We start from the raw sequence: 12,432 nt of genomic DNA on the forward strand, positions 1-12,432 counted from the left end.
TCAGATATGAGTGGACGGTCCCTGTTTCTCACCAGCTGTCCGGGAAGATTCCGTGAAATTTAGGTCACGTCTCAGTTTTTAGAGAGGGTCGCCTGAAAACGGCGGGTGGTGACTTTTTTGTTTTCCAAAAACGAGATAGTTAGCAGGTGTTATCGGAAAGCAATTTAATTAACAGAAATTATACTGGTTTTAAAAATTGCGTTTTATTTATGTATGTTCTTAGTGCCTCTTCTGTATGTCTATGCTGATGAGTGTTTTCATTCAGTGAGCTCGGTTGGAGTACAATTGTAGTCTTTCTTCTTTTTTTTGTGAAATTTCCATTTTTTTTACTTTAAAATTCTGGTCACCCTAGACCCGGTGACCTCATTCTGCAACTACCAGCACATATTAAGCACTGCATAATTGTTTGAGTGCTTCACTGTAACGCGCATGCTTTTCATAAGTATCGTACCTCTGATAAAACTAGGCCCGTGAACGTGTCTGCCGAAAATGGGATTTTCATACTTATACAAGTGGCCTGTAATATCTAACTGGAGTTTAACATGTTCTTGCTGAATCGTGTGGGGTGGGCGTTGTCGATTACAGTGGCTTTGTCACCGGATACAGTATGGTACCTTTATAGTCAAATATTATAATTGGATAGTGCAAAACACCTCCACCCAGTGAGATTTACAATAAATAATCCAGTAAGAGTCACTGATTGTAAGGAAAATGCTAGCAAGATGAACGAGCCTGAGCGACGCCCCCTCGGTGAACACTGCTGACACTTTCCCTTTATGTCCAAGTGCTTCTGGTAGGCCCTGCGCATTGTACGCGTCCGCTGGGAGTCTAAAGGCCTTTCTACTGTTTCTCTGCAGGTTACTCCAGGATTAACACCGATGAAGGCCCCGACAGCGACAACCCCGTGATGCAGACGCAGTAAGTTCAATTCCTTCTTAATTTTAGACTCTTCTAATACGCTATTTGACCGAAATCTGGTAGTAAGCGGCTAAGCCTCCTTTTCTGCCACTCCAGCTGACAATGGCCCTCCCCTTTCCCGCCATTGTCCACGCTCGCTGCCATTAGCAGCTCTGAAATGTGAAAACGCTTCTCATGCTTCGTGTGCAGTCCAGTATTTACCTCAGTGTGCGGCCGGAGTCGGGGACATTATCTGCCCTGCGATTGGCCGCCAGTGACGTCGGTGCATCGATACACTTTGGGACGTATTCAGAACGAGTGCGAAAATAGCCTTATAGGTACAAAAGGGAGCTTGAATACTTTAATAACATGTTTTGTGTATGCATTGAAACACCTCAGAGTGTGTTACTTTGGTATGATTGCCCTACTTCCGAGAATGTTCTGTCTGGAGGCCCAAAATGTACGGCTGTTTGGAAGCGAATACCCTGCAGAAATGCTAAAGCGGTTCCTCTGCAAGTGAACCATTAGAGACACTTTACTGCTGATGGTTTCAGCAGTACAAGATAAGTAGATTCTGTCTGCACAATCAGACGAGCAGCCCGCTAGTCGTAATCCTGCACTTATATGAAAGGTGAGCTGGTGGGTACGCATCGTTCAGTGTTCTCTCTGTACATGTACGTGATATGGTAACTCAGTGAGCGGAGCTCCCTCTAGAAACCACAAGCCACAGGTTCCAAACAGACCACAGCTGGTGCAGACATTCAAAATTATGCAATTAATTAAAAAAAGTTCAGTTAATTTGGTTGTCGATAACAGCAGCTAATTAAGCACACAAAGACAATTTAGATTGTGTCACAATTGGGTTCTAGGATTTTTTTTAGGTATCCATTTGTATTTATTGATCTTGCTTTTTTTTCTAATTGTATGTGTATTTATTTGTTTTTATTTGTATAAATTAGATTGCAACAAGAATTACCCCCTGTGTGCCTATACGTTGCCTGTGCTTGAAATAGTCATGCAGACTATGCCAAAATCCTAATAACAAACTATTAGTGTTCTTATGCAGGCACACATGCAGCTAATCAGCCTCTAGTGGGAGAATTATTTCCTTTATTAAACTCCCTTATGCTGTGAGTTTAAAAAGTTATTGGCCTACATTATTGACACCACGAGGAGCCTGTAGTGTTGCCGCAGGAAGTGGGTAAGACCACTTCCCTTGAGCGGAAGGGGTTATAGAGTATCTACCCCTGCAACAAGGCGCGATGTGGAGTGCACAAGGAATGATGCGGGGGAAGGTACAAATAGAGGTGGGGGACGCGGGAAAGTTGGACTGGGTGTGAGACAAGGAATAAAGTACTACTCACCCATCACCTGTATGTTGTGTTCTCACTGCGCCGCATGCCAGCGACACAACAGAGCCGATCAAAAGAAGTTCTACTGTCTGTTTAAAAAAATAAATACAGACAAACTGATTGTTGCATTTATGGGTAAAGATCGGTTAAATGTAAATCTAGGGGTCATACCTATAAATGAGCATTAGATTTTTTTCCCCTTCTTAGATGTGTGTGGCTGACGGTGGACAACAGAGCTCATTTTGTCAAATGTTTTGGCCCTGTTAGATTCACGACGGCAGGCCTTGTATTTCCGACAGCTGTAACAGCCAGATGGAAGAAGTGTCAACCAAGTTCTCTACTTAAATATCTGTTTCAGAATCACTGTTTCTTACCATGTCTCCCATATCCGCCAACATGTAGAATGCAGACTAACATTTATAGAAAAAGTACTGCATTTAGCTCAGTACTAAAGGCAGGATCGTCACCCAAAGCCAGTGTTAAGACAAATCATTCGGAAATTGGAAAGAGCAATTAGAAATTTATGATGAAAACAAAATGATTTGATATAAGAAATCAATCTTGTATAATGCATTAATGAAGGTGAATCACATCGGCAAGGGAAATTATTGGAGTTGAATGTAAGTGACAGTAACACAGACCAGGATTTAGAAACGTTGATTTGTAACACATGATAATAATCAACTGCCCATAGTTAGAAAAAGAGTGAATAGGTTATGGCATTTGATTAGACCCTGAGTTATTGCACAATCTGGTTATTACGTTCTCCAGGGTGGTGAACAGTGGTGATGTGGTAACAAGCAGCTCTTCTGAAACTGACCCCTCATAACCCTACACACCATCAGTCCCTGTCCCCTCAAACCTGTATGTACACCTAAACTACTCATCCCTGAAACCTAAAAGCCCTTTCACCCCCAAACTCCCCAATCCCTTTACCATAAAATCACTCAATACCCTTAACTCCACCCATTCCTGAACCCTAAAAAAATCATTTTGTGCCCAAACCCCAGTTGTTACATACCCCTTAAAACACCTCAGCACACCCAAACTGCACCCACTCCTGAACACCCCCAAAATTACTGCCCTTAAACACCAGCCATCCATGACCCTTAAGAACTACCCATCACCCTAAACTACTCATCCTTGAATCCTAATAAGACATGTCCACATTCAAACTAAACCCATCCGTGAATCATTAAAACTCCTAACCACCATAAACTCCACCCATCCTGAACCCTAAAAAATTTCACCTCCCTAACTGCTACCCATAATTGAACCTTGAAAATATTCACCAGCCATAAACTTGGTCCATCAGTGAACCCTAAAACCCATCAACACCCTTACACTCCACCCATCCCTGAAATCTAAAAACATCTCACACACCTAAACACCACTCATCCGTGAACCCTAAAAAACTCTTACCACCCCTAGAGTACACCTATCTCTGAACCGTAAAACCCCTTTCTATGTCTGAATTCCAATTACGCCTGCCCCTAAAATCCCTCCTCAACCTAAATATTACCCATCTCTGAACCCAAAAAACCCACATTAGTCCTAAACTTCACCCAAGTGTAATGTAATTTAGGATTTTTCCTTAAATTATCTTTCCTTTAAAATGTTTCCTTTAACTATCATTTTATTTGTATTTCCTTAGAATTGTCTTTCCTTATTATTGGTTTTACATGAATTGGTTCCTTCCAATGTGGTTTCTCAGTTTTCGTTTTTAATTAATTCGCACACATGAGCTAAAACACAGTACGTTATAAAATCCTAAGTGCAACAATAGATCTAATTTACTGCACACCAATATCGAAAATCAATAGTTTATTACAAAAAAATAAGCTGGGTAAGCCAATATATGCGCTGGGTCCTGTGCCTGAATTATTGTTCCTTCTTTGCCCTACAAGCCCATACAAGTTGTAGCCTTTGAAAGTAACCTACTGAGTTGCAGAACGTCATTAGGGATGAAGTTGTAGTAGCTATCTATCTCCCTTTTCCTTGATTTTTGTCATTTTCATGGCATTCCATGGTTTTCTGAGGAGATGAGCTTACATAGGGGTGCAGCTTCGTGGGAGGGGCATTTGTCATGTTACATCCCCCTAATAAATGTATTTCCTAGGAAATAGTTGGGTACAGGTGCTTTAAGTTGGGTATGGTGAGCTGTCCATTGGATTTCACCAGGATTTTTTTCTTCCAAAACACAGGGGAAAAACAAACAAACAAGACACACACGCCCCCCCCCCCCATTTTCCTCTCTGCTTTTAAAGTCTTTAGAAATGTTGGTTATTTGACACAATATTGTATTTGCTCTCATTTACAACCTCTGCCAATCCACATCTGTCTCCCTTTTACACTCTTTACACTCTCATGTGCCTTGCTTGTTGTATAATGTATTTTAATATGATATGGCAGCGTGGTTGGGTTGCGCACCGCCCCTCAGTCTTACTGACCAGGCTATGCCCTGGGGCATACATTGTAAATGGAAAAGCTTTGAGTACCACCCTGTGATTTTTTGTTGTAAAAGTGTGAGTTCGGAATGCTGCTGCACCTTCGTTTTCGTCCAGAAATCCGCCAAAAACCCTGACCTGAAATGCCACTTAGCAGTGAAAGAACCTGTGTTGCTTTGCGGAATGGCCTACGTTTCTGGCAGAAGAGGTCCAAGGAGCGCCATGAACACATGAGCCCAATTCCCAGAAGGGGGGAGGTGGGGGGTGGGGGGGCACAGCACACTGAAGACCTTATCCCCTGGCAAATCCCCGCCTCTTGGTTTGTAGATGGAGGGGGGCGTGGCGGTTCGGTGGCAGATCATACAGAGGATTTTTCAGGACAAAGAGAACTAACTGGAGGTGGGGGAGTGGAGGTGAGAGAAAAGAGCATGATAATAGCATTCCCAGATAGTATAGGGGTGGACTATGCTTCAGATTGCAGTACAGGATCTTGAAGCACTTTCACAAAGGAAAGTAGGCCGTAATTTTCTACTGCACTGTGGCATTGTGTAAATGTTAATTTATATATATATCAATTATTTCTAATGCTTATTCTAGTTAAAATTCATTTCTTTATTGCACAGTTCCTAAAAAGCATTACAAATCAACATAAAAGCACACAATCGAGTACTACACAAGAAAAAACAGTGCAGTAAAATGCTGGTTAATAAAACATCAGTTAAGTAGAATTCGTTTCTGAGCCATCTCTTCAAAGAATTTACTGAATTGGTTTGACACATTTCAGTATCAGCCCTTAAAAGAGTATTGACAGTTACTCTGTGGATTTGGTTCTTTCTATACATTTATATCCCTGGAAACCTCTTTAATTTAGTTAACATAATAGATAATAACTTTACCGAACGAGTCAACCCTGTGGCAAGAAACCAGAGAATCAAATTTACTTCTCCTGGTTCCACTGGTGACAAAATTAGCCACTCAAATTTTGAGCTTCGGTGGGTGTTATTTGTACCTGTGCATTGTGGTTCCATTCTTCTTTACAATGCTTTTGAATCCCTAAAAATGTGCATACTGATCGGGGTGCTTGATTTCATGTACGGAAAATTGCTAAAGTGATTTGGAATGCTGTGTGCCAAAAATACCAAGATGGGAGCTAATTTCTACTGCCTGACCGACGTCTGTGTTTGTCGATCTGTCGGTTTTTGAATTCTGACAATAAATTATCTACTTATGTGATTTGAAGGGTAAGGCTGTCTAACCTCCCTGACTGCACCACTCTTGAACCGTGGTCTTTGCATTCATTAGTTGTTAAATATATGCCAAGTGTCTACTTATATGTTATGTTTATTTATTTGTGGTTTCTTGGGTAGTTCTTCCATGCTATACTAAGCTTTGCATTATGTAGCATAACATCCACTGTTCCCAACAGCACATTGACGGTGTTTGGAGATTATAAAGCCTGGTGATAGGTTAGTCCAAAAGGAGGCTCTTGCCATTGGTGGATTAGGTTTTGTGACCTGTTTCAAACCCGTTGTGTGTGCTCCCTTACTCTAATTGTGCTGTCTGATCCAGAAAGTCTAGTGTGCGTAAATCTTGCTCCTAATGTTTGAGGATGTGTAGGTAGGTGCCTGTTAGCCTTCGTGTTCATCTTGTGTTTGAAGCCCATCTAACCCCAAGCTTGTAGTTACGAGCTGTTAGCAACAAACAAGGGGATTGGCTTTTCAAGTCGTAGTAATCACAGCAACAGGCAGAGATGAGAGATGCTTGTTGTGTTCTGGTTGTCACTGGGGTGTGTCGTGTGTGTCGGTGTCTTCAAATTCATGAAGCAGCTCTTGCTGATGTATGGTGGTGATATTAGGTGGGGATGTCTTCCCACATGGTCTTTAAGTCGGGCGGTCCCGCCCACGATCTCAGAAGACTGGCACAGTGATGTTACTCTATGCGTGTCTGTTTCACTTGTGTTAACTTATGGACCAGATAAACATTGTCTCTCACTGGGTAGGTGGGTGCATCGAGCATTGTTAGTTTGTGTGCCATAGTGGTCATCTTGTTGATTGCCATTCACTAGTGATTTATAAGGTTTTGTCTTCGAATTTTGTCCGGCTGTGTTTGGGGAATCTTTGTGGACGTGTATTTTGGGGGTGCTTTTGTTATTAGGCCTTTCTTTTTTACATTTTCAGTTACGTTTTTGTATACGTGGATGTGCTTGACTGACATTGTGTTCATGTGTTAGGTTATGTTTTTTGTCTCTTGTTTGTGATTCCTTTGGTGTTTATATTTTACATTTATGTTTTGCATGCATGTGAGATTGGGGTGATTAGTGCCTGCGGTAAATAAGTGTTGCTTTTATAACTGTGTTTGTATCGGTTTGCTGATTTGGATCTGCATTCGAGTAATAGTGTCTGTTGTGTTTTTTATGCTTACCTATATGTGTGTGGATTATTGGAATGTGGGGTTTCCGAAGGAAATATATCCAGTTTATGGCTGCTGAAAGAATTATGTTCTTTTACTCTAATAGGATCTTTTGCTTACTGTAGCTAAGTTCTCGCTGTGAAATGCTAAATTGGCTTTTGTGTAAATGTTTGGCTTGTACAAAGAGCGACCCGGCTTTTACAAATCGGTTTTTAGTTTAATAAGATGAAACCAATTAACCAGGAACGCTGCTGCCAACATACTTTACAAGCCCAGTACATAACAATGTATTGCTCTGCCAGGACATTTCATTATTACTGTCGATGGGCCTTTTTCTGGGGTGGGGTTGGGGGGGGAGGTCAAGTTACCAGCGTTCGACTAGAATATATTATTCTGCAGGATTCCTGGCTCTGTGTTATCGATCCAATCTTGCCTGTTAACCGGGCTAGCTGTTTGTTCAAGATGCTCAGCACTGATAGTGTCTGGGCTCTTGAGCAGAAAACGTCTTGACTTACTGTTGATAAACCATTTAGTTTGCAAAACAAGAAACTGAAAATCAACTCGAGCTGTAAAGGCAAGTAACAATGGTTGCCAAGCGATGGAGAAATAAGTCACTCACCCTCTCTTCTTTCTTGCTCCCTCTCACCTTATTTCACATTTTCTATCCCCTTTTCTCCCCTCACTATAATCTCTGATTCTTCAATTCAACATAATCAATGTGTATTTCCTTTTCTTTTCCTTTCCTCTCGTTCTCGTTCTCTTTCCCATTTTCCCCATTTTCACTTTCCTTTCGCCCTGCCACGTCGCTTGTTCTACTTTCTTTCAAGTCCTTTACTTCCTTCCATCTTTTGCCCTGTCTTTTTCTGCTTTCATTCTTCCTCCAATTCCTTCCCATCATTTGTACTAATTGTTTCGCGTCTTTGTGATTATTTTTTTTCCTTCTCCGTGTTTTTCCTTATTCCACTCTGACTCCTTTTCTTCTTTCCTTACCTCAGTTTAGTTTCCTGTAGCTTTTCTCTCCCTGATAACTTTATCCCCATCTCCTTTTTCCTCCCCTCTACAGTGGGTAGAGATACATAGACGGTGGAAGAAGCATGAAAAAGGGCAGGAGAAAGGTTGTGAGAGAGAAAGATCAGTAAAAGCAAGAACAAATGAGAGAGAAATGTCACTTTATCATGAAGCTCCTTGGAAGGGGTGGATTCCATGCATTAAAGCTTCTCTGTAATCCATGAATTTAGAAAGAATGAAAGGATGAACAGATAATAAATTATAGGGCAGTGGTGTAGAGTAGATTGGCATAGAGTGCATGGACATAGTGTAGAGTGGTACAGGGTAGGGTAGAGAGGCATAGCGTGAAGTGGTGCAGAGTGCAGAGGCGTGAAGTTTTGCAGAGTACAGTGCATTGGTTTGGAGCGGTACAGAGTAGTGTACAGTGAATATTCATGGTGTGGTAGCAACACACTGCCGTTACAGGCAACACATTTTCAATTGAAATGACAATTATATTTTCACAGACATACAGCTTTACTAATAAAACTATACAGCGCACAGACGAAAATATGTGGAAATTGCATCACCTAGTTTAATGATTCACTTTGATCATATTAAAGAATTTGTTTCCAGCACACTTTAGAAATACCAAAAATGTGCTTCATTGTACATTCATTATTCTGAAATATTACACAGTTCATCTAAATGTTGTAATATGTGAAAAAAAACATCTTTCCTACACCCAGTATTCTGCAAGATTGTCACATAAATCCTTCTACTTTGAAGTCCGAGAAAGAAAAGTAAACCAGCGCCTTTAGAAGACAGCACCTGACATTTGACCTCGGTCAATGAATGCACAACAAATTTGAGATAAGAACAAGATTTAAAGGCCTGTAAACAGAAAGTGAGTTTGTGGAAGAATACATACAATATGCTTTAGGCAACGGGAGGGACAAACTGATCCTGGACAGCCTAAAGCAAATAAAGCCAGCAAATGAAAAGCCAGAAAGTGAGTTACAAACCACAAAGCCAATGGTAATCAGCGAGTGGGATGCATACCGGTGTCAACTTTCTCAAAGTCCCCAAGATGTCTTCAGAAAACCAGGCAGCGGTGCTGTCTGGTAGGCTGCAACCTAAAACAGACTGTGAAAACAGCTCTGCTATTGGCTCACAGCTTTTCAGATTGACCCAGAATGAGACACAATGTCAGGATTGGGTGTTGAACATGTCCATATTTAAACAAGACCTAAAATGAAAGCTGGTAAAAATCGGTGAAAGTATGTTGGGGTTCATTCAAAAATCTAATGGGAAAAGAATAATTTCTCAGTAAAAGATGTTTCCATGGTGCCATTTCACTTATTTGTGCCTATGCCTCAATTGTTCTCTGCACTGTGTTAGGGTTAACTTTGGACAAAACAAAGACTGCAAATCAAGCGGTCTATTTTAAGCATGTAAGAATCATTTCTAAAGGAAAGTACATCAAAGAGCAAGCCAGCATGTTCACACTGCTGCCAGATGCAGGCGTGATGAGAGCTGGCCTTGAAAGTCTTCAAAGCAATGCTTGTAAGAAAAATTCACAGCTGTCCCTTGTATTTTTTTTGTACACACGTTTAACTCGAGTAAATACGGATCATTGAGTTTAGGTATTTCGTTTATCTTTTTGTGTTTTCCCTATGCTTAAGCTTTTTGGGTCATTGTTGTACTCGGGTTAGTAGTTTCAGTAGCAAATGTCACACAGACAGCAGTTCAGTAAACTGAGCTTGTATTGCACAAGACTTTTGTAGACAACGGCTTATCTAGATGGCCCCAACAACACTTTGGAAAACTATCTCACATAATGTTTCTACAGTGCCTACCTCAGTTAAAATTTCATGCAGAGAACCTCCCAAGCCTAAAACTTGTAATTTTTGCAAAGATTACACATATTGGGCATTGATTGAATTATGCGATTTCTCCCACTCCTATGTCACTATAAAGTTGCAAGTTAGAAGGGGTTTTATCTAAAGCCTCATGATAAGACTGATTTCAAGTACCTGTGTTTATCAAATGTAAAGGTAGCCACAAGCACCATCAATATATCATGCCATTCAGATAAAATACAAGGATTTTCAGAGCACCTGTAAAAATTATAGTTTGCCATTAAAACACTTTCTTTCACCTAGCAGCAAGCCTGTTTTTTATGTAATATATGCCACACTCGGGGAAAGCGCGAATCATCGAAGCAATCCGGAGGGGGCAGGAGCCCAAAACCCAGCGTCCAATTAGAAGGGCAGGAGCCCTTTAAATTCTCATCGCGCTCCCGCCGTCGCGGGAAAGCGCGAATCATCGAAGCAATCCGGAGGGGGCAGGAGCCCAAAACCCAGCGTCCAATTAGAAGGGCAGGAGCCCTTTAAATTCTCATCGCGCTCCCGCCGTCGCGGGAAAGCGCGAATCATCGAAGCAATCCGGAGGGGGCAGGAGCCCAAAACCCAGCGTCCAATTAGAAGGGCAGGAGCCCTTTAAATTCTCATCGCGCTCCCGCCGCGCGGGACGCGCGCGGGCGGCGCCCGGGCGAAGGCCGGGCCAAGGGCGGGCCCGTCCTTGCCCGTCATTGCCAGGAAGAGCCAGGGCAGGGCCACCCCCCGGACATTTTGTAACAGGTAAAGGCTGCCTGAGGGAAGCACCATATGGTGCTGTGGGTGGAGTGAGGCACCCTGAAAGATCTTCATCAGTCCGGAACTCCAACGCCCTAAACAGGTTCCACAGATACAGGACTTGGGCAGTGGCTGACAACTATCTACCCACCCGGACACTTCCTCAAACAGAGGTGATCAGCCCTTCATGCCCCTTAGATATCTCAGCACTCCCTAACACAAACTTCAGCAAAGCTAAACAGGGTGAGGAAAAGAGAAAGAGAGGGAGAGTGCTCACAGGAAAAAGATTGCAAAACTTTTGAACAGGATCTGAGTGTCCTACCAAAACAAGATGGGTAGACGAAAGGGAGGGATACCTTTGGAAGAGGCAGGCAATAATAAGACCTTAGACGGCTTCCTCCAAAAAGCGGTAGGGGCACTAGAAAAAGAAATTGAACTGGTCGAGCGCCGTCTAACTGCTCCCCCATCCTTCTTTTCACCAGCTTCACAGCCCCCCTCTGCAGAACCACCAGCACCAACCACCCTCACAATCCAAACACTCAACGCAGAACCCTTGGACAGAACCATACATTCTTCGGGATCTACCCAGCCTATGTCAATCAGGCCTACACCCTCCCCAAATCATGGCACAAAGGGCAAAAGGAAACGGGGGGAGACGAATCTAAAGAACAAACGGGCCCGTGTCCTGGACCCCTCTGTCCATACTGTTTCTACCAGACCTAAGGATCATATACCTGCCCAAACCACCAACTATGGCAATCTGGATATTACTTCTATCACAGACTTTATTAAAGATGAGCTTCTAAAACAACTACATCCTATAACAATCCGTCTATTAGCCATCGAGGAGAAACTCGATGCCCTCATTAAACCCAGCCAGCCAATCCCCCCTTCCCCATCGGGCTTGCACTGCTTGCGACAACTCCCTATCCTTGGCCCCCCTGTCAATGATGCCAGTAGCCCCCTTCTCAAACCACCTACGGTTCACAAGCCAAAACCACCTTGCTCTGACACACTACATCAACTAGCGAAGCTTTCTACACCTAGTCTGGCTAATCTCCCTAAAACGTGGTACACAAAGAGCGATTCCTCTTACCTAAGGCGGACTGGTGAAATTGCCCCTTCCACAAACACGGGCGCCAAACCCCATAGAACCCACCCAAATATCCCAGTAGATCGGATGCGCAGGGACTCAGGAATCAACATGGGAACTTTACATCTACCTCCAGAAGCCTGCCCCTACGTGCTTGTTATTACGAATGTCCCTAAGCTCAAGTCCATCATCCCCGAATCATTCACAGAACTAAAAAACAAGGTTATTCATTGGTTGCATAAACATGCTAGATTCGCATTCCATATGATACCCTCAATATTAATGGTGAGGAGGGTGGGTTGGGTGGGTCCACTAAAAAAACCCTGGTACTGGGGACTGTATTGTTATTAACTTTAATGCGCCCTCCCTCGTCGATCAGCTTTCCCTAAATGCATGCCATCTCAACCCCCTAGGGGGGGCCACTTCACTTTGCAGGCTTCAGGCCTTTTACCCCCATAAACCTGCACCAGGTTTCAAGGGGGTGACAATGACATCCAGAGATTTTCCTAGGGCTCAGATGCCAACTGATTTCCAGCCAAGTTGCAATCCTGCCTCGCCCACACTCTCCGAAAACGATTGACTATCACACATGACTTTTCTTAATTCCCGAG

The 12,432-nt window shown here is 42.8% G+C and overlaps 1 protein-coding gene across 2 annotated transcripts in view; it reads left to right on the plus strand.

The window, feature by feature from the left end:
- Positions 1-12,432, plus strand: part of SEMA5B (semaphorin 5B) — a 715,815-nt gene that overhangs the window by 170,950 nt on the left and 532,433 nt on the right. For both annotated transcript variants that reach the window (XM_069224666.1, XM_069224667.1), the window contains one exon: positions 858-918. The gene's annotated coding sequence lies outside the window, so the exon portion shown is untranslated. The remainder of the gene's footprint in view (positions 1-857; positions 919-12,432) is intronic.

The sequence above is a fragment of the Pleurodeles waltl genome, chromosome 3_1 (genome assembly GCF_031143425.1).
Source record: "Pleurodeles waltl isolate 20211129_DDA chromosome 3_1, aPleWal1.hap1.20221129, whole genome shotgun sequence".
NCBI lineage: Eukaryota > Metazoa > Chordata > Amphibia > Caudata > Salamandridae > Pleurodeles > Pleurodeles waltl.